Source organism: Acomys minous (genome assembly GCF_964271855.1).
Source record: "Acomys minous genome assembly, chromosome: 4".
Taxonomy (NCBI): Eukaryota; Metazoa; Chordata; class Mammalia; order Rodentia; family Muridae; genus Acomys; species Acomys minous.
In genome coordinates, this window is record NC_140486.1 from 103,970,860 (window position 1) to 103,993,556 (window position 22,697).

The 22,697-nt window shown below is 38.6% G+C and overlaps 1 protein-coding gene across 3 annotated transcripts in view; it reads right to left on the reverse strand.

Annotated features, from left to right (window-relative positions):
- The window catches only part of SPAG16 (sperm associated antigen 16), an 819,872-nt gene that overhangs the window by 68,975 nt on the left and 728,200 nt on the right, over nucleotides 1-22,697 (reverse strand). The window lies entirely within an intron of this gene.

Sequence of the window (22,697 nt, forward strand, 5' to 3'; positions counted from 1 at the left end):
TTGAGTAGACAAAGTTTCTATACCCATGGCCATTTCTCCTTCTGCCTAATTGATTTTTCTTGTTCTCTTGTAGTGCTCTTCCATCTCAGAGCAGTGCTTGGAAAACATCGTTCAAGACAGCATTTTGCATTTTCTTGACACATTTCCATCTCAAAAATTTGTCTTCCAAATATATTCCCATGGAGCCATAAGGTCTAGTTGTATCCATCCCATAAGCTTCTAATTTAAAACTGTCCACTTTCCGACCTCTTTCATCTCTCTTGCTTTTCTCTGCAATGGTCAAACATACCCAGCCTTTCAACTTGACATCTCATTGATGGCATGGGGCAGAGTTGAGACCTTTGCTAAAAGCATTCTTCTTTGGTCTTGTGATATTTCGCCAGGTTAGGACATGTTACTGAGAAGCATGGATTGATTTATAAACCCCAGGGAGACATCTTGGAAGAAAATCCTAACTAAGGGTAGAGAAGACTGAAATTCCCTTTCCACTTTTTTTTCCTAAGTAGTTTTTTTTTTTTTGAGTAGTACATTCACAGTAGGCAAATTCAACCGTCTGCTCTAGAAATTTTGTGATCCATCAAAATATGAATGGATTTTAGACATTCAATAATATAAAACATACAATCATCCACTAACTTTGAATTGCTTTTTTAAAGCTTTGGGGCTTCTGATTTCTCAGTATGGAAATACCACTTGCCTCTAGTGTTCATTCGTTAGTTTGATTTAATCAGGTAGAACAAATGAATCATGTTGAAGGGTAAATTATTTTGCCAAGATATAAAAGACAAGCAGATGAGGAGAGGTTAGAAACACACAGCAAATACACTAGGTAATCTTTGAGGCTTTGCACCAAAAATGAAATAATTTCAGATTGTTTTTAGCTTCATTTTCTGCTGTGCTGGCCCCATCATGTCATACTCTGCACCCCATGGAGCTGATTTGAGAGGAAGCAATCCCTGGCTTCAAAAGCAGCTTTGATCTGTTTGCGGCTCTGCCCCTCATGGGATGGAGCAAGAAACCTTTGCTTCTGTATCTTAGACTTGCTATTGTTCACTCTGTCACAAAGATGATGTGCTGCAGAGCTATATGGCTGCCCATCTTTCTGTCCTTGCTTAATCAGGCAAATGTGCTTTGCTGTGGATGAACTCTCTTATCACATAATACAACATTTTGACTAGTTTCTTGAAAACTCACTCCAAACTTTAAATGCCCCTAACATATATACACATGTGCACACACGCATAGACACACACAGACACACACAGACACAGACACACACACACAGACACACACACACACACACACACACACACACACACACACACAATATGTTATTCCTCTCACTTGAAATCTAATAAATAGTTAAGGTATGCTAACTTTATTGTCGTTACAGTTAAAGTCTTCGTGCTGTAAGAAGTTATAAGATAAATTAACCAACGCTGAATGGATTTGAGTGATTGCAATGCCATTCAAAACTAAATATAAACTTCTTGGATGAACATAGAACTTTGTCTTACATAAATTTTAAACTGTAAAATTTTTGCGATATAATATATTTAAGAATGCAATTTGATACTCCTGTATTCTGTTAAGCATTGGCATGTGTATCTCTCATCCTAACGTAAATGCATGAAAGAAAATGATAGGCACTGAGGTGCTCACTAGCATATACCATCATGTTCTTCACCAATCTTTTCTAAAAGAAAGAAGGAGATAGATGATAGATAGATAGATAGATAGATAGATAGAGCTAAACATTTTTATACTTACATGCTCCTACCTCACAAATGACTTAATAACATGAAGTAAAAATGGAATCAAACTAACACAGAAGAATAGCTTTTCTTTATTATTTTTTTTAGAAGCCTGATCACATCACAGAGCCTCCAGGATATACACACATGACATATAATTAATTGAGTGTCAGATCATTTGTTCCTTGATCTATAACCAGCCCTGTTGGTGTTCTGGTATCAATCAGAAAGAGACTGATTGACTAGATGGGCTTTTTGCACAGTCCCCTGAAGGGCAACAAATTCCAGACTTTTCAATCAGGAAAGAAAGTCAATTTTGGAGAAATGGGCATTTGAAAGTGATAATCTATATTGAGGTTTTCCCTTCTTACTCTCAAGGAAAGGTGGGATCTCTTTTAAATTGTAATCCTTTGGAAGTCTCATAGCCTAAAAAGGGATACAAATAATGAATATTTTTCTCTATATAGAATCTGCGCCTTGTGACTTCATATAGCTAAGTTAAGCTAAGCAAATTCCAGAAAAAAACAACAACTCTATTTTGGTTCAAATGGTGGTTTGATTAAAAAGAATCAGAAAAAATTTGAATTCTTTTTTTCATTATTATTTTATCCTTTTTAGGATTTTCCTTGTAAAGAGTGGAAAGTTTTAAATTTTTTGTTTATTTTGTAATTTTAAAATGTGCTCTATTTGTATGCATGCCAGAAGATGGCATCAGATCCCATTGCAGATGGTTGTAAGGCACCATGTGGTTGCTGGGAATTGAACTCAGGACCTCTGGAAGAGCTCTTAAGAGCTCAGTGCTCTTAACCTCTGAGCCATGTCTGCAACCCCTTTTATTGAATTCTTACTGTATGACAGACACTGCTTTGTAATGACTACATTGTGGCCTGGTATGTACTCTGTGCTTTAACTTGAATCTCTGAGAAATTGAGGAACAGAGAAATTCAGTAGTTTTTCCAATGGTATCAGTGTACCCAAATGGTAGAGTCAAGAGCCAAACTGTTATTTATCTTCTATGTTATGGGTATAGCTTTCTTTTTAATGGCATCTTCCTTTTATTACACAATTGAAGTAACTGGTTCTCTGAGCTGAGAAGAGCACGAATGTTTTATAACTTTAGTATACTTTGATTATTCTACTAATTTAAAATTCTCAAGCCTTTAAAAAATTACAGGATGCAAAATTACAAATTTAATTTATTTCATGGAAAGATATCCATGGTCTTATTCCCACACAATAGTTGATGTTTCCACCTAACACGTGCCTTGAATGGAAAATTTTTGACAGTAAAAACCAGCCATTTTTTTTTTAGTTTTTGTATGCTAGCAGCAATGTATGGTAGCCATAAGCTATTTGATACACTAAGAATGAAACTGAGGAGATGAAGGCAGGTTACTTCACCACACTGGACTTCTCTGCCCTCATCTTCACGATGAGATTGCTTATGTCTGTTCTTCTTTAGCTATTATTATTCCATCAATATTTGTGCTTTGCTCAACCACTTAGTTAATGTTGCTGCAATAGAGAGTGTCACATTTTTGGCTTCAAACAATATAAATTTATTTCCTCCCAGTTCTAACACTCAGAATTCCAAAGCCAAGGCCCCAGTGGGCCATGCATCACCTGAAGGCTCCATTGGGGACATATTAGTCCTAGCTGGAGGTTATTAACTTCATTGGCTTGTGAACACATCTCCAATCTCTGCTTCATCCTTCACATGCCTCCTCTGTGTATATATGTTATACCCCATACTGTACGTATTGGATCATTATCTAGTTAGGTAATCCAGATGATATCATGAGATTTAGTACATATGAAAACACCATTTTCCAAACAATAGAACACTGACACGGTCAAGAATGTGGATGTATCTTGATGGAAGTCATTCAACTCATATTTGCTAGCCATTGGGTGTGTTTGCTAGGTACTTTTTGAGAAACATATATAATCTTCAGCCATCATAAGAGGGCAGGTTCAGTTCTGTGAACATGCTGGAAGTTAAAAAAAATACTACAGTCTCAAACCCATCCCCTTGATCCCCATCCCTAGTTAGGGAGGCAGACTTGCCTGCCGCCAAACAACTCCTCTCCCCCCACCCCACCCAGTTCCACTCATCCCCACTCTGATTGCAGAGCCTGTTATCTAGGTAAACACAAGACACACTGTTGACTATATTCTCTGTTCTCTGTTCTCACTACCCAAGTACCACTCTCCAGGGAGTGGTACTAGACCCCTACCAGCGACTCTACCATCATAATGTACCTGATGACCATTTGTACCACACCTGCCTTCCCTCTTCTGCTAGAAATCTCAAACTAACACATCCGGAGTCCTGAGCACCTCCTGCTGATTGACTCTGAGAAATCTGCAGCTCTGAAAAATATCTGCTCCTGGCTTAGAAACCTTACTTAGAGTGCTCTGAGCCAGGACTACTTCTGAATCCTTATTCTGACGTCAATACTGAATTTGTCCAAAGAGCTTTGCCCCAAACAGCTGGTCAAGAACCTGACAAGTTGGGATAACAGAAAACAGGTAGTAGGGCTACAGATACTGCTCAATAAGACAGACAAGATTTCCATCATAGACCTTCCTCGAGGTGCCAAGGTCCTATCACAAACATACAAACATGAATAACCAAAACAATACATCTCCATCAAAAATTAGTAGTCTGACAGTGGTGTTCCTTGAGAAAAATGACTTTGATGAAATACGAGAAAATGACTTCAAAATAGCAATAATATGAATCATCAAAAAGTCAATTAGGAATAAGTGTCTGAACAAAGACCATGAAAATGCAAAGAGTTAAGTGAACTAATGAAAACAATTAAAGACATGAAAACAGAATTTAACGAAGAGAATCTGAAAAAATAAAATAAAAATTGAAATGAAAAAGTCAAGGAATCAATAAGAAATTCAGAGGAAAACTTCACCAATAGATTGGAAAAAACATAAGAGAGAATATTAAGCATTCACGACTAGTCAGAGGAAATTTCATCACTTTGTCAAAGAAAGTATCAACTACCTCCAAACCTAACAAGGAAGCATAAAAGAACACCAGCACACTATAAAAAGACCAAACATAGACAAAGAAGAAGGAGAAAGATCCATGGCAAAGGCACAGAAAACATTTTCAGCAAAACCACAGAAGGAAAATTCCACAATCTAAGCAATGAGGTGTTATACTGGCTGGTTTTATGTCAACCTGACACAATCTGGAGTCATCAGAGAGGAGGGGACCTTAACTGAGAAAACCCTTCAAAAGAACAAGCTGTGAATAAGCCTGTGGTGCATGTTCTTAATTAGTGATTGATGTGGAAGTACCCAACACATTCTAAGTGGTGTCATCCCTGGGATAGTGGTTCTAGGTTCTATAGGAAACAAGGTTGAGAAAGCCATGAGGAGGAGTAAGACAGTAAGTAGCACACTTCCATGTCTTTATCATCAGCTGCTGCCTCCAGGCTCCGGCCCTGCTTGAGTTCCTGTCTGGACTTCCTTGGGTGATGAACTGTCATGTGGAAGCATATGCTGAATAAACCATTTCCACTCCATGTTGACTTGGTCATGGTGTTTCATCACAAAAGTAGTAACCCTAACTAAAATATATGCCTATCAAGATCTAAAAGAAATGCAGAGGACCAAATAAGACCAGAAATAAAAAACCTCCTCATGTTATATAAGTCAAAACACTAAATGTAAGGAACAAAGGAAGGATATAGAAAGTGGGGGAAAAAGGATCAACTGTTCATACCAAAGCAGATCTATCAGACCCACAGCCTATATTTCAATCAATACAATGAAAGTCAGAAGATATTGGTACGTGTTCTATAAGTTATGCTAGAGGACATATACACAGATAATCTACCAGTTATAGTGGAAGGAAAAGGGAAACCTTTTCATAATCAAAACAGATTTGAGGAATACATAGTCACTAGGCAAACACTACAGAAGGAATACTTAGGTCTGAGGAGAAGGTGTAAGGGTCCCAAAAAACCACAAGGAACAAAGGAACAACTCCATAACATAGGGTCCAAAGAGCTCTAATGGAACACTACAAAGTAACAGGGTGCCGAGATTGCAATGACTCCCAAAAGAGTGACACAGACTAACAGATCGTATCAGAAAACAGGGTCCATGTTTTTGCAGCCTTTAAGAAACACAGCTCACAATGAGTCATAGACACCATAGGGCAAAGGGAAGACAAAGATATTCCAAGCAAATGGAACCAAGAATCAAGTAGAGGGAGCTATTCTGATAGCCTATAACAATCTACCTCAACTGAAAAATAATCAGCGGCACTAAGGAGGTACACTAGCAACAGTAAAGAAAAAAATTCAACAACAGGATATGACAACCTTAAAAACGTATACCACGCATGAACATAAAAAGATAAAATGGATAATAAAGAGCCCAGTGCCAGAAATGGGTTACTTCTTTTGTAATTACTGTCCAGGAAGGACCTATAAACCCCCAAACATTGTTCAGATTACCTTCCAAATTTGATTGGAAGACAGCATAGGTGAGGACAGAAAATGGTGAAGAATCAATCCAACATTGACCTAGAACTGCATCCCTATTGGCTAATATTCATAGTGCTAGGAGGTCCTACTGAAGGTACCAGGGAATAACAGGAATTACCAATCGTACTCATCTATGCACTGTGGAAGCTACAATAATAACTGTTGTGGCAAAACATGCCCACTGGTGTGGTAGTGGCAGTGCACAATAGGAGTAAGCAATTTCTGGTTAGATTTAAGGACCAATCCACAAGAGGAAAACCACACCTGGAACCATTTTCAGGCTAATTTCCTATGGCTAGACAGGTCTTAGGCTCATGAGCAGAACCTACTCTTATCATTCTGAGAAATGGACATAGTGTTAAATATTTTTCTGATGTGTTTCTCAATCATCATCTAAGAAGTTTCTGTTTGTAGTATATGGTGATTCATGCAGTGACTTGTAACTGGCCAAGGTACAGAGAATAAGAGACTGCAGAATGATCAGCCCTAAATGAAACATACATACCACTCCAATCCCAGCGCTCAGGGATCACTGCCGAAGAGGGAGCAAAAAAGACTCTAAGAGCCAGAGGTTGAATACAAGAAAACATACCCTAATGAATACAGCAGCATATGCACACATGCGAACTCACAGAGTTGTAGCAACATGCACAACCCTATGCCATCCCAAGCCAAAAAAAAGTCCCTGGGTGAAGGTGAGAGTTTAGCATGAAATCCCACACCTGGCTATGGAGCTACTGGCACTAGTTAGATACTGAGAAAGGAAGATACAGTTACTCTAAGTGTAGCCCTATGTAAACTGACCACTCTTCAATTAAAGATCACACATCCAAGAATATGTGGGCAACACTAATTGGTCCTGCAGGAGTTGACAAAGAAAAAGGGACACAATTACTGAATCAGGAAAGAGGTTGGCTCTTGGAAGAGTTGGGGGAGGAATATGGTCAAAACACACTGCATGAATCTTCTGAAGAAATAATAATGAGTAAAAAGGTTATCACAATCTCAGAAGTTATTATCTCCTTAAGAATAATATCTCAGGTAGAGATGGTGGTGCACACCTGCAATGCCAGCACTTGGGGAGGCAGAGGCAGGCAGATCACTGTGAGTTTTAGGCCAACCAGGTATATAAAGCAAGTCTAGGACAGCAAGGTTACACAAAGAAACCCTGTCTAGAAAAACAAACAAACAAACAAACAAAACAAAAAAAAAAGAAAAAGAAAAGAAAGAAAAAAGAATAGTATCTCTGGTTATTTTTTATTTCATCTCAGTATGCTAATACAAAAAATAGTTAAATAGCAAATAAATGTTATTCTTCATCTGTTATGAGAATTTGTATAAAAAGATAATTAATAACACAGAAATTTCTGAGATTTATTGAGAAAAAGATGAATCAGAAAGACATGTTGGTGAGGATATTTTCCAAGTAGAATGGAATAGTGATACTTAAATTGGAATAATTTGACCCCAAGACAAAGTCTTTTGGAAATGAATTAAATCTGCTATATATTGGGTCAAGGGTTGAGGAAAACATCCTTCCAGCTAATGCCTTGATGATGTCATTGTTACAGCTTAATTTCTTCTAATTTCAAGGATTTTCATAATAGTTCACATACCTCCTCTGTCCACACTTTAAAAAAACCATAAAAAGCAATACTTTATAGGTTAACTATTAACACAGCGGAGGGAGGGAGGGAGGAAGGGAGGGAAGGAGGGAGGGAGGAGAGAGAGAGAGAGAGAGAGAGAGAGAGAGAGAGAGAGAGAGAGAGAGAGAGAGAGAAAACATGCTAAGAGACATAGAGACACAAAGAGACTCAGAGAGACAGGGAACATAGTTTTTTTCCTTGGTATGCAGTTTGGCCCACTGAGAAGCAGGGCCAGTATCATCTACGTCCTGCAAGAAGTGTAGACTGAAGCCACCAAGCCTAGCACACCAGCATGCATGCTTAATGAGGTTCTGGAGAAGGACCGGGCATATTATGCTTTGAGAAATAAGTAAGTTATTTCTTTTATGAAGCAGTGCCAGATCCCCAGGTGTGGTGTGCATGCACACAAACCTCTGTGTTCAATCATTTATCTTTTTCCTTAATTCTTTGAAAATCCCATACGATGAGTTTTGATCATATTTACCTCCCAATCCTTGCCAGATCCACCCTCCTTCCTTTCCCACTCAACTTTCTTTCTTTCTTTCTTTCTTTCTTTCTTTCTTTTTTTTTTTTTTTTGTCTCCATTGCGATCAACTTGTTATGTCCAAGTATTCCTGGATGTGTGTTCTTCTAAGGGAGTGCATGGTCGCCTCCCCAGGAGCTGTAGGCTGAGGGAAAACTGTCCCTTCCTTTCCCAGAAGCTAATTATGACTAATAACATCTTAGCTAAGGGTGACAATTTAAATTTTATATATTTTTTGAGAAGTTCATACATGAATACCAATACATGAAGCCTGCATACTGATTTCCATATGGATGGACCTATTTAAATTTCTACCAGAAATGTATAAGGGTTTCCATTTGTCCATATCTCAGTGAGCATCTGGCCATTATCCCTCAGAGGAGACAGAATCCCAATAAAGGTTTTCTTCCATTTCTCTGATGGCTAGTGAACTTGAAGATTTCTGATATGTTAATTTGACCTTTGTATTTATTCTTTTCAGTACTGTGTCTTCCTTTCATTATCCAATTTACTAATTGTTTTTCATATGTTTTGTGAGTTTTTGTTTTTTAATTATTTTTAAGTTCTAGATGTCAGTGGGTCATATGTGTAACTTGTAAAGATTTTTATCTCATTCTATATAATGTCTCTTCACTCAAGGAACTTTTTCTAACTTGGCGAAGTCTTATTTGCCAAGTATTGACATTATGCCCTGAGCATCTGGAGCCCTACTGACAACATTTCTTGCATTGGCCTCTACCTCAAAGTGTTCTTTCCATTGTTCCCTCAAGCAGCCTCACAATTCCAAGTCTTACATTAGTGATTTCATTTACGTACACTGAAGTTTTCGCACAATGAGACAGAGATCCAGTTTCATGTTTTTACATACGATTATCTAGCTTTTCCAGCTGTTTGCTTAAGAGGCTGTCTTCCCTCCAGTGTGTACTTTTGGTGTCTTCCCTCCAGTGTGTACTTTTGGTATCTTTGTCAAAAATCAGCTTTAGTTGCATGGGCTTATATTTGGATCTTCTATTCTTTTCCACATAGATATATGTGTCTGGTTTGTGTCAGTAAAAAACTACTTTCTTTAACCCCATCCTCAGCTAAGTTTTCCACAGAAACTGCACAACCATGTCTTGGAAAATTGTCACAGTGTCATTCAGATTGGTAGTGCTATTTGGCAGACACTTTTTCATTTTAGAACTGCTCACACATGTCAGATCATTCCATGATCTGGTAGGAAACCCTCTTTGAAGTAGTTGAACGTGGCATGGGAAAACATTCTTCAGATCTAGTGTCTTCCCAGACAGGAAATCTTTCCTATACATTTCTCCTAGAGCCTCTCTTGTTTGAAAACACAGTTCTGGAGTTCTGGTAGAATCTTACCCTTTGCTTCAGGAATGACTCCATTTCTATTTTTTTCCTCATCCATATCAACATCTTTGAAAATTTTAAGCTAAAACTGAAAATATGTAACAGTTTTCAAAAGTATACTTTGAAAGAAATATCAAGGGGAGGTGAAAGGTTAGGAGGGTTTTGAAAATGAATATCATAACATTTGTACATTTTTTTGAGTAAAGTAGTGACATTTAAGGTGGCTGAATTAACATTTTAATTTTTCTGAGAAGCTCAATGATTTTAGAGGCAGAATATTAAGTCATTTTCCTTTTTTTCCAACCAATGCCATTGTTTTTTAATGCAAATATACACTGTGCATTCATTAATTAAAGGTTACTCCATAACAGATTCTTTTCTAATTTACTAAAGATCAGACCTCTAGTCATTAACACAAGCATGTTATTTAGTAAGTAAAAATGCTTATGGTCCAAAGACCAAAAGATTCAAGTCTGAGAAATTACTCTTGTGTAGTTTCTGTATAATAGTTAGTGTTCCTAACCTTCCCTTTAAAAATCAGAAAATGAAACACAGATGAGCAAATAAATGTATGATCTCTCCTACCCCTTGCATCTTATAATTAATAGTGGGATGGGATTTTAAATGTTAAGGAAATAATAATTTTCCTTCAACAGGGATGAGAGAATTTTGTTTATTAGTTTAGCGTGATTCAATTTGTGAAAATGTGCTTCATTGATCTTTGCAAAGGAACTTTAATTGGAAATGAATATCACAATCTATTTGCCACACCAATGAGTCCAAGTTGCTGCAGTTCATTAAGTACTACACCTGCTATTTAACTTTTCAGGCTAAGAAAAATACCTGATTGAATACATTTAGGATTGGCTGGTGTGAGAGTTCAAAAACAATAGTTTATTTACTGAAACAGTTAAAATATGTCTCAGTTCCTGGGTTAGGATAAATATGACCTGTACTTGACATGGCTATCCACTTATTCAATTAAAATTATTTTCAAAAGAATATTTAAATGGCAGTCTTAAAAAGAGTTTCTCAAACAAATGAAGAAAGTGGTCTTTTGTTTGTTTGTTTGTTTGTTTTCAGTAGAGCGCATACACCCGATTCTTTTCTTTCTTAAAATCATTATTTCATTGAGAATTGCACTCAACACATTTGATATATTCCTCTCACTCTCCCTGCTCTTCCCAGGCACACTTTCCTTTCTTCCCAAGTCAGTTCCATGTGCTTTTATCCTTATTATCATCAAAGCCAAATGTGTGCTGCTCATATACTCTTGGGTTTATGGGCTTCTATGAGAGCACGGTCAGCCTACCAGGGTTACACTTTCAGAGCAAATTTACTTTTCCTCTTCTACCAGTTTCTAATAACTCCATAGTTAGGAGTGGAACCTCATACCACATTCTCCTCTCAGTGCTGGGATATGGTCTGGTTTAGGCTTGTGCAAGCCTTGTGCATGGTGCTACAACCAATGTGAGTTCATGTGTGCAGATTCCCTGCTGTATCAAGAAGAGACCTCATTGCTAAAGAAACCACATGTATGGGGTCATAGAACACAGAGAAATCAAGCTGGTACTGGTCTTGATGATTCACCCCTGCTGGCTAGCTTTTATACTACGAGACTGTACTGAGCATGCTACTGGAGGAGAAAAGTGGTCATCAGTTTCCCCAGGGATAAAACCTGTGAGTGACAATAGCAATCAGCCTGACAAGAAATGCCCACTGGTACAAGAGTGGAACAAATGTCAAAAATGTAACCAACCACCTTCTGGATGGATGTAAGGTCTAGCCCATAGGATGAAACCCATCTCTGCACTGTTAGAGGGCATCATGGTGAGAACGGCAAAGATCGCAGGAGGAAGAACAGGCATTTTTATCTTAGGTTAAAAACTACAGGCTGTATCCAAAACACCCTCAATAGGGCAGTCGCCCTTCCACAAATACTCAGTAAACACCACCAGAGGTTATGCAACAAAGCACAGGACAAGTTCTGAATCGTGAAAGGCTACAGCCTTGAGAGCCAAAGGACGATCCCATGGCCTTTGTTTTACTGGTTAAAAAAATAAATAAATTCTTAGAGCAATTAGTACTGGATTGGTAGAGATGCTCTATGATAAAGTTTGAGGTGGGTGTGTGCTATCAGGAAGCATTTTCATGGTGGTTCACAGTGTGATTGTAAGGTCAAGGTACAGGTGGGCTCACACAATCCCTTTGGTTCCAGTGGCAAAGCAACTCTTATTCAGTATTTTTAGTTTTTATGGATAGAAAATTGTAGCTTTCTGGTGGCAGGTGAGTGGGAAGATTAACACTTTAACTGTACTTGAAATAGTCAATAAATTAGTTATTGATTTATTGTAGTACTAAGGGTCAAACTTTTATAATTTTAAGACTTCAGAATTAGTACCACTGTGATGCAAAATATATGCCAACACTGTAAAAGTTATGCGATAATTCCTGAGAAATACACTTTTATCTCAATTTTCCTTTGATTTATTTTTTAAAGGAAAGGAATTTTTACATGTTTATTGAAACTATAATTCTTAGGTCTTCACTATTCTACATAATTAAAATAAATTTCTCTCCAATAATCAATTAATTAATGCCTTCAACTAATATCAATACCTTTTTATTATGTGGTTTTGAGTTAAGAAAAAATTAAGGAATAACAATATAGCCATAAAATGTATTGTATGAATACCTAAGTTTGTTTTCAAAGTTTGGCCCCCAATTTTCACCTCAGTGAGTTTTAGAATTGTAATTTGGGGAAAGAATGTCAGTTGATTTAAATTTCTTGATAATTTTTTAGTTATTCTAATATTCAACAAAGGATAAGAATAATTGTAAAAACAAAAAAAACCCAAATATTATAAGCCACTATAGAAGCACTGGTCAAGTTTTGTCTAGAATAGAGATACTAATGAAGGAAATATACAAAACTACATAAAGGTAGGGTATTTTTTCACATTAAAACTACCGGTGGTCCTTAATATCCACTAGAAAATAAAAAGGATAAAACAATAGAGATTATAATATCAACTATGCAATATATTGTAGAAACAAACATGAGAACAGATAATTTAGGTTAGGTGCATATGAAGTTTACTAAGAAAACTTTAGTCTGAAGTAGAAATGGCATCATGATTTGGAACTATTCTGAATTACGAAGATAGTCCCTTTATGGCATTTATTTGGTTTTACAAATAAACAAAGGGAATGATGGAAACTTTTAGGGGCTGGTTACATGAAAATAAGGCATCTAGTAGTGATTAAATAACCTACCATAATTTATGCCTTTCATGTTTCTTTTTGACTATGCAGTGACTTAAGGAATGGATACAAGCAATAGGACAATGTGGCCAGGGCCTAGTAAACATGGTAGGACCAGAGCCCCATCAGAGACGGTCGCCTCCAGAGCACGTTTGATACACAAGGTCACCATTGAGCCTACAGCAGGGATTTGCTATTCTGAAGACTAACATTAATAACAAAATCAAACCTAACAACCCTTTCTTTATCTTCTACTCACGGGTGTACTGAAGTCTTCAGTTGTCAAAATAAACAATTAACTGTAGCCTTTGCCACAGTGTTTAATATGTCTTTACAAACTTACCCTTTTTATTTGGCACATATACTCCTTTTGTTACTGCGGGATCACACTCCCTCACCCTACGGGAAGTTCTTTTGCTCATACTCTTATCACAGAGACCTACCTAACATGTTCTCGTTACCCCTTCTTTGATAATGATTATCTCCTCTTCTTTTCTCCTAGGAGTACATTTTCTTTTACTAACCAAAAGGAAGACAGGGTTGAGTACTACTTGTTACAGTCCTTTGATTATATTAAAATCTATAGATAACTTATAGCACTAACATATAAACGGGTGTTTATGATTCTCTGGGAAGTATTATATGTACATATTTATAAGTTTGTCAAGAACTATACTTTAAATTCTTCTTCACTAAGAAACATACGAATGTAACAATGTTTATTGAGCAAGTGTCAAGTAGCCAGCAATCTCCTAAGAGGTGGTATGGCTTTATTCTAGGTGATATGGATAGCCAGAAAAGAAATATAGACAGAGGCGTTTAACTGCCATGATGCATGATTTGTGAAGAGAGGCCCGTGTGCAATAGGAGCAGGATGGAGATTGTCAGTGCGCCTGTGGCAATGAAGGGATGCTATGGTTTGTATCTGAAATGGACCCTTGAAGGCCCATGTGTCAAAGGCTTGATTTCTAGCTCATGGCCCTATCTGGAGGTGGTGTAACTTTCAGGAAGCTGGTTAAAAAGAAAGGAAATTAGGTCATGAAATCTAGAAGATTAGCGGGAGTGGGACACGGAAAGTTGAAAGTAGAAAACAATTTCTTTATCCATTCTTCTATTGAGGGACACTTAGGCTGTTTCCATGTTCTGGCTATTATGAATAAGGCTGCTATGAACATGGTTGAGCAAATTTTCTTGTTGTGTGCTGGAGCATCTTCTGGGTATATTCCAAGGAGTGGAATAGCTGGGTCTTGAGGAAGCCCTATTCCCATTTTTCTGAGATAGCACCAGATAGATTTCCAAAGTGGTTGTACTAGTTTGCATTCCCACCAGCAATGAAGGAGTGTTCCTCTCTCCCCACATCCTCGCCAGCATGTGGTGTCGCTTGAATTTTTGAAGAATGGATAAAGAAACTGTGGTACATATACACTATGGAATACTATTCAGCTATTAAAAACAAGGAATTCCCGAAATTGGTGGATAAATGGATTGAGCTAGAAATGATCATAATGAGTGAGTTAACCCAGAAGCAGAAAGACTCAAATGGTATATACTCACTTATATCTGCATATTAGCCCAAGGGGCATGTCCCACGAAAGCCTTCACTTACCAGGAAACTGAGACAGAGGGGAGGACATTCTAGTGGGACTCTAGATGAGAGAGGCAGGGGAGAATGGCAAAGTAGAAGGATCCAGAGGGTACTAGAAGCCTACAAGTAGAACATTATGATAGGCAGATTTGGGCACAGGGGTCCCGCTCAAACTAAGGCACCAGTGGTAAACCTTAAACCCCTACCCAGATCTAGACAATGGACAGAACACTCTCCATAGTAGAGTGGAGAGTGGGATATTACTTTCTCACATACTCTGGTGCCTCACCTTTGACCATGTCCCCTGGAGGGGGAGACCCGGTGGCACTCAGAGGAAGGATAGCAGGTTACCAAGAAAAGACTTGATACCCTATGAACATATACAGGGGGAGGTAATCCCACTCAGGAACAGTCATAGGGGAGGGGAATAAGGGGGAAATGGGAGGGAGGGAAGAATGGGAGGATACAAGGGATGGGATAACCATTGAGATGTAACAAGAATAAATTAATAAAGTAAAAAAATAATAATAATAATAAAGAAAGTAGAAAACAATGTCACGCAAATATACCCAAAGACTCAAAAGTAAGAACATGGTAAGACAAAACAGAGTGACCACGAGTGCAGGACTACAGGGAGAATGGTGAGGTACAAGACTAGAAAGCATCTGGAGACAGACTTCCCCAGAGTCTTAAAAAAAAAGATTCATTTTATTGTGTGTTTACGAATGTGTATGTATCTGTGCACGAGTATGTGACATGTATATGTTGGTTCCTGAAGAGGCCTAAAAGGGGTGTCAGATCCCATGAAGCTGGGGTAACATTTGCTTGCAAGCCTCCCAAAAGGGGTGCTAGGAACAGAACTCCAGTCTTCTAGAAGAGCAGCACGTGCCTTTAATCACTGGCCCACCTCTCTACCTCCACCCAGCAGTTTGAAAGCAAATCTATGTACAGGCCAACTGGAATTTGCAGAACAACATCACGTGGGTTTGCATCCTGCATATAGATTTATAGCACCAGAGAAGGCAGTGAAAAGACACATTAAGATGTGCGGCCATGGATCGGTCATCCCAAGGGTAGATGGAGACACCAGTTTCAAAAAGTATGTTTTGGAAACCACCTCCCAAAACCAAGTTTCATCACTAATTAATCTTTCACTCCAGCCAGCATTCCCCACTGCTTCCAGCTCCATGGGCCATGTTGGATAGAGACGTCCACTCACTGGTACTATTATTCTTTTGTAATGGCTCCTTCTACCACAGCTATCTCCTTGTATTTGACTGGATCCCTGCATTAGGCGCTTCTCTTCCACTCTCTTACCCTTCCCATTTTGCACCACAGCCCTGATTCCTGACACTGCTTTGTACACACACACCTTCCCTGGTTTGCAGAACAAGATAATACACCCTAACGTTAAGAAGCCACTCTTTAGAACCTAAGCCCCATACCATCCTTCAGATCTTTCCTTCACTTCTTTGAAGCTATGTAGCAGAGAAGAGTTTGTTCACCCTGAACACACCTCAAAACCGGCCTTGTTTCAAGATATTAAAGTAGTATGTCTATCAAAAAAAGGTTCGAGCCATGCATTACCAGGACTGCAGAAGGGTCTATGTAAACAGTCAGGTAAAGAAAACTGACAAAAGAGGAACATTTACAAGAATAATCATTTAGTATCCCCTCCCCAGAGCCTCTCTTCTTATGGGTTCAGTTTTGGTACCCCTTGTCAGGGTACTCTCTGCTAGAGCCAAGGTAATCTACACTGTGTTTGGAAGATGCTGTGCCTGTCATCAGTACCTGCCATTGCATCTGTTTACCCCCACATGCAGCACTCAAAGCATCACTGTCTACTCCTGACCTGGTCCAGGTTGTGTGGTCCATTATCTTGCCTCCATCATCAAGTACAGCTGGAGGGGAAGGGGTAGGAAGGGGTAGGAGGAGGTGGATGGAATCTTGCACTGTAGGGTTCCTGTATGCTAGCACTGGCTAGGGTTCTTGCTTCTGTGAGCAGAATAATGATCTTCCCAGCTGGGCTCTATCAATCATAATCACAGAGAAGCACAATTTCCCAGGTGCCATGTTACTGGATGCAGCAGACACTTCCAAATTGTGGCAAGCATTAGGAACTTGTCAGATGCTGATGAATCCTGAGTTCCAATGTGTTACAATCTGAATATCTTTTTAAAAGAGGGCCAAATAATTAAGAAATATGCCCTCATTAGAAGAGACTACCATTTGAGTCTTTCTGCTTCTGGGTTAACTCACTCATTATGTTCATTTCTAGCTCAATCCATTTATCCACAAATTTCGGGAATTCCTTGTTTTTAATAGCTGAATAGTATTCCATAGTGTATATGTACCACAGTTTCTTTATCCATTCTTCTATTGAGGGACACTTAGGGGCATGTCCCATGAAAGCCTTCACTTACCAGGAAACTGAGACAGAGGGGAGGATATTCTAGTGGGACTCTAGATGAGAGAAGCATGGGAGAATGGCAAAGTAGAAGGATCCAGAGGGTCCTAGAAGCCTACAAGTAGAACATTATGATAGGCAGATTTGGGCACAGGGGTCCCACTCAAACTAAGGCACCAGCCAAGGACAATACAGGCGGTAAACCTTAAACCCCTACCCAGATCTAGCCAATGGACAGAACACTCTCCACAGTAGAGAGGAGAGTGGGATATTACTTTCTCACATACTCTGGTGCCTCACCTTTGACCATGTCCCCTGGAGGGGGAGACCTGGTGGCACTCAGAGGAAGGACAGCAGGTTACCAAGAAGAGACTTGATACCCTATGAACATATACAGGGGGAGGTAATCCCCCTCAAGGACAGAGACTACCACCACCACCCTTTCTTAAACTCTGACCCTCCTTTGCCTCCAATCTGAGAAAACTCAGATTTTGCGCAAACCTGTGGAGGTTTTAGAACAGAATGTTGATGTCTCTGAACCAACTGTAGTCATTTCGTTCCCTGAGAGGGAGTGGTTGATGTGAAGTCATATGATACTATTCTGTAATGAACTAGTATCTACCAGGGAACATGACTAGAAAAGGTTTCTTCTCTGTTGAAGGGACATAGGCATGGACTAGCACCTGACGCTTGCAAGCATCATGAGATCATCATGACAGAGCTGAGAAACTCCCAGAGAACCAGTGTCTTAACATTCTTCAACTGAGTAGTGTACCAACACTGTGCCTTCCTAACATTAGTCTACAGTCACCCTGTGTGCGAATTAAAAATCTCGTGCTGCTTATTTCACTTTAAAAAAGAGTCCCTGTCTACTTGTAGTTCAAAGTCTCCAAGTTTTTCTTAAGCTATAGTAAGATGGGTTTGAGATTGTCAAGAGTCCTCAGGTCAAGGACTGTGCCCACTCCACTTGGAAGACCTGTGTGTCTGTCATATCTTTGCTACTGTAATTAAGTTTGGCTTTACTAGAGCATGTGTTTTTGTTAATGTTCATGGCTTGAACTTTGTGGGAGTCAGAAGACTGGAATTTGGGGCCTTGGCTTGACACTCTTTGTCCGACCTTGACCAGCAAATTGAAGTCTCTGTCATGTGATGCTCTAAACTGCTAAACCAGGAGTGTGCATCCAATTGCTTTAAATGGATTTCTGGCTCTAATGTCACATAGCCCAAATGTACATATAAATTACCTCCAGCAAGTCCCAGGAGATCCTACCACCTGTATCTAATGGAGACAGTGTCGTTCTGACTGTTTATGTCAAATTCTCACACTATACTTACTGAATAAAGTTTTCTTACATGCTAACAGAATCAGAGCACTCTTACCTGCTGATGGGGATTGCAATGTTCTATGACTAGGGCTGGACAAGTGAAGGCTTCCTGACTCTTTGGTGACGTACTGGGTTCAGCAGATGCATGCTATGTGGAGAGAGGGTATCAGGAGTTGCCAGGATTGGGACAGTTGTTTGGGAAGCTTTGGGTTGAGGGCAAGAATATGAAGGTTTATACATTATTGAAGGAGAGATAAACATGTTTTTTGTGTGTTGTTTAGATCACAAGTGGGGTGTGAGAAAAGGACTTGTGAGAGACCAGGTGATGTTTATTTCCTTAGACATTGAACCACCGCTCTGGTGCCTTACCTTTGACCATGTCCCCTGGAGGGGGAGATCTGGTGGCACTCAGAGGGAGGACAGGTTACCAAGAAGAGACTTGATACCCTATGGGCATATACAGGGGGAGGTAATCCCCCTCAGGAACAGTCATAGGGGAGGGGAATAAGGGGAAAATGGGAGGGAGGGAAGAATGGGAGGATACAAGGGATGGAATAACCATTGAGACGTAACAGGAATAAATTAATAAAAAATTAAAAAAAAAAAAGAAATCGAACCACCGTGTCGGGGAGATTGGTTGTTAATTAGCTGAAAAACATCCTTGAACAAATCCAAAAAGAGGTATAAATGTGAGCCAAAAACAAGAGGTGGGACTTTTGGGAGACTTGGGATAGTTTTGGCTGTTCCTTGATCCACTTTGAAACACTCCTAGAGAGAACCTCTTGAGGGAAGGCTTCGGGGCTCCAGGCTCCTGCTGAGGGTCTGATTGTTCCATGTTCCAGCAGAAGAAATCCTGCTGATTATGCCAGGAGAATCGTTCCTCGGAACTGATATCCTTACAGTTTCATTATTGTACTTTTAATCTCCTTTTCCTATTGTTTAGGTTACTCAGGTTATAAGTGAGGTACTCTCGGTTAATACGTTGGTAATAAAATATATTTGCTAAGAAATTGAGCCTACACATTATAGTACTAACAAAAACATCCAAGTTGTAACATTAAAGAAATCCATGTTTGTTTAAGTACAAGGAAGTACAAGTCTGATTTAAAATTATTGAAATTGATGTAAGACATTTGAACTTGAAAATTTGTCTCAATCTCCAAGACTAAAATAGAACAGTGAGAAAATTTGGCAGTTATTCCCTAAGACAGTTATTACACATAACAGTTGTTCGTGGTAAAGAATCCTGAATAAGCAAGGAGAAAATTGGTTTGTTACTGACAGACAATGTTATAAGCAGGGAGGTCTGTCCGCAGATGAGAATGAAGACCCATATTCAGCTCACTAGCAATGAGCGTGAGAACATCCCCCTTGTTCAGCAGCCCAGGTATGAACTGAGATGTTTCCCCATTTCATTGAAACTGCTTTTTCCTGGAGCCTCTGACTGCACTTACTAATGGGATTACTGCTGTTGTGCCTCTAGTACACAGTTTTGTTTTCCTGTAGCCCTGCACAACAGGCTACCTACAGGGCACTCATTAAGGTACTTGGGATTCATAAGCTGTGAAGAAAACCTTTAGAAAAAAACGTTCAAAAGGGAATGTGGTCACCAAGGTGACCGAGGCTTGTGTAATATGAGACTACAAAGTAGCTGGTAGCACAAAAGACTACAAAAATCGATGCAGTCTCCTCTTTGTTATCAATAGTCCTGGAACAGAGCAAGTGAGTGCAGTTGAATGACAAGATGTTTCCAAATATCACTGTATCTGCTGCCATTCCTCGGTGAGCACTCGTGTGTCTGTTCTGCCTTGGAACACAGTTCTCATCTGAGACTGGGTCTGAGCAGACAGAGCTGCTCAGAGAAATAATGAGGTAAAATTTGCTCACTTACTTGCTTTGGAGGAGTCAGCAAGAGAGAAAGATGGAGACAGAGATAAAGATAGATAGATAGATAGAGGGAGGGAGAGAGAGAGAGAGAGAGAGAGAGAGAGAGAGAGAGAGAGAGAGAGAAACAGAGAGAGAGAGAGAGAGAAACAGAGACACAGAGACAGAGACACAGAGACACAGAGAGAGACAGAGACACAGAGAGACCAAGAGACAGACAGAAACAGACAGAGAGACAGAGACAGACAGAGATAGAAGTGTTCACTTCAAGTGAACCACAGTTATCTTCTTGGGTGGTTTCATCCCAAAGAGAAACTGTTCCCACTTTTTCCCTCTCCCATTCCAGTGATGTTTTAACAGAGGCTAAGACAATTGAGGAAGCAATAGGGATCGATAGTCTTTAAATCTAAACAGCAGCTAATCATAAATTCACCTGCTGCCTTTGTTTTCAGAACTATTGCTAACTATTGGATAAAGAAGTGGTATGTGGCTCGCTTTCCCCCCTTTGATGTATGTGTGTGTCATTTTGCCTGAAGGAAGGGCATTTGTAATGGCATTGCTGTTACTCTGCACCTTCTATCCTGATGCTTCCTGCTTGCTTGTACTCTCTGTTAACTGGAAAGCAATAATGGAACTAAGTGGTAATTGGCCTGGGAAAGCATCACATAAAAATCCTTCACATCCCTTAGAGGTAACTGTCATATCTGGCCGGTCTTCATTGCTGCCTTTGAGGATTATGTTGTAGTCTATTCATTTCACTAATGTACTGATCTTTTACTGAGTTATGCTTGTATCACTCTCATGGTGGCCACTGAACAGTGGTCACCCTGATGGCCACATTCATGTCTCATCTCAATATCCCTCCCTCCAGTTCATGTCCTCATTGAAAGGTGCTGTCTTCTTGATGAATGGCTAATGCTCCTAAATTCAATAATTATTCAGAAGGATATTAAATAATTTACATTCTTGTTGATAAATACTGAAACTAAAATTGGGACTTTATGATTTCATTCATGTTTTAGAATATGGAGATGCTGATTAGCTGAGCAATTTGGTGTGAATTTCTAGTTTCTCAAAGTAATTCTGAAAAATTTGCATAAATAAGTAGAACTCAATATTAGCCTTAATTTAATCCATAAGTTTCGGCAGTAGGCAACTTCAACTATAATTACATAAATGGAACTAATTGTAAAAGAAAAATATTTAGATATGCAAAGATTGTTCTTTGTGGAACAGTAATAATTCTGTGTCTGAAAAAGCTCATTTGAACAAAATTAAAGCTATATACTGTTTTAGAAGTGCAGTAAGAGAAGCTAACCATGTGGTCGCCAATTGTAAATTACTGATACAGTAGTAATTCTATGCTTATTATTAAATCATAGGAAAGTTGGGAATAAATACAAAATTATTAGTCTAGTTATATGTACAATGCTTCAAGTAGACATATCAATAATGAACTATTAAGGACACTTAATTTAAATAATTATTAACATACAGTGACATAATTTGAATAATCAATTTCTCTTAAAATGCTCAAAAATCACTGCAGGCAGTTTAATAAAATTATATCATTAGGATAAAAGTAGATAAAGCTTTCAAAAATATAAAACAAGAGAAAAGTATTAAATGCAAACAAGCATTCAGTCCTCATTATAATTACCCTAGATGTGATTTTTACAAGTGGTTTCTCATTTCATGAACTTCAGTTTGGAACTAGGTTTGAATTCAAACATTGTGGAAAACTTCATGTGAATCTGCACAGAAACAAGAACCTGGAGCTATTTTGGATAAGGAAGAGACATTATGGATATCACAAATGGATAAAATGATGTTATAAGAAATATACATTTATTTATTTTGAAGAGATTTTTTAAACTAATGAATCCTGAAAATAATTAGGGAGGATTGCAATTTTTTTTCAAAATCTGTACTATAAATGATGGAATTCTTTTTATTTTTCCATTTTTCTTTTTTAAAATTTTTTATTAATTTATTCTTATTACATCTCAATGGTTATCCCATCCCTTGTATCCTCCCATTCTTCCCTCCCTCCTATTTTCCCCTTATTCCCCTCCCCTATGACTTCCTCCCCCTGTATATGCTCATAGGGTATCAAGTCTCTTCTTGGTAACCTGCTGTCCTTCCTCTGAGTGCCACCAGGTCTTTCTCACGTACTCTGGTGCCTCACCTTTGACCATGATGGAATTCTTATCTGTACTATTGTATTAAAATTTTCAACACAATATGCGGTTGGCTTAACTGTATTCTAGTTTCACTGAAAACACAATGATGCTTCAGAGATGTTTTCTCAAGTACTACTTTAAAAAATAACCCGAATATAATGAAAAATAATTGAATCCTTAGAAATAGTTCAGTATTTGTTAAGTAGGAATATGCTTGAAACTAAATAAAGAGTTACACTAAATTCATAGAGGACTT